Raw genomic sequence first — 783 nt, forward strand, 5'->3', positions numbered from 1 at the left:
ATGGACTACCGCAAGCTGAAGGTGTCCTCTGACCTATTTTATTTTTCCTAGCCTCGGTTTAAAAAACAAAAAAAAACAACAAAAAAAAATCTGCTTTAAGTGCTCCTCGGAAGTCCCTGCTTACGGCGCTGGATCTTTTAAGTGTTTTTTTTTTTTTTTGGTCAGAAACAACATTAATGGGTAATAAAAAGGGAGCAAGTCACGTATTTTTACAGTACTGCAACAAAAAAAACAGAGAGTATAGTATGAGCATTAAGTGAGCAATGTTTCTATTCACCGAGGATCATCAGTAGCGTGAATTTTGTCGTGTGTGAACGAGAGAAAGACATTAAAAATAGCTTGTAGTTTTCAAATGTCGATGTTAAACACATAAACACTTAGCGTTTGGACTGTTTCCCACTACCAAATACGACTTTATGGTGTCGTTGATGTGCGCTTATCTCGAAAATACGACATTTGCGCCATTAAGCTAGCATAAAGAACACTACACTAGTGCACAAGTGGTCATAGCCCTTTATTATTGGAGCGCGGCCAGGTTGGTTTTACAAAACTCAGGATGCCACATTTCAGGAACAACCGTCGCGTTTGGGAAAGCATGGCGACTCAGTAAAACATCGGAGAAAAACGGGAACAACTTTTATTAACTTCTGTTTTTTTGGGTGAACTAAATTCCGCAGCATAGCCTCGACGTGCTTTAGTGGAATGTTGTCACTGTGTCAGTCGCGAGTCCGGTTGCCTAGCCAACGATAAGACGCGCTCATGGTTCACTGGAAGACCGACGTC

Source organism: Salminus brasiliensis, chromosome 21, assembly GCF_030463535.1.
Source record: "Salminus brasiliensis chromosome 21, fSalBra1.hap2, whole genome shotgun sequence".
Taxonomy (NCBI): Eukaryota; Metazoa; Chordata; class Actinopteri; order Characiformes; family Bryconidae; genus Salminus; species Salminus brasiliensis.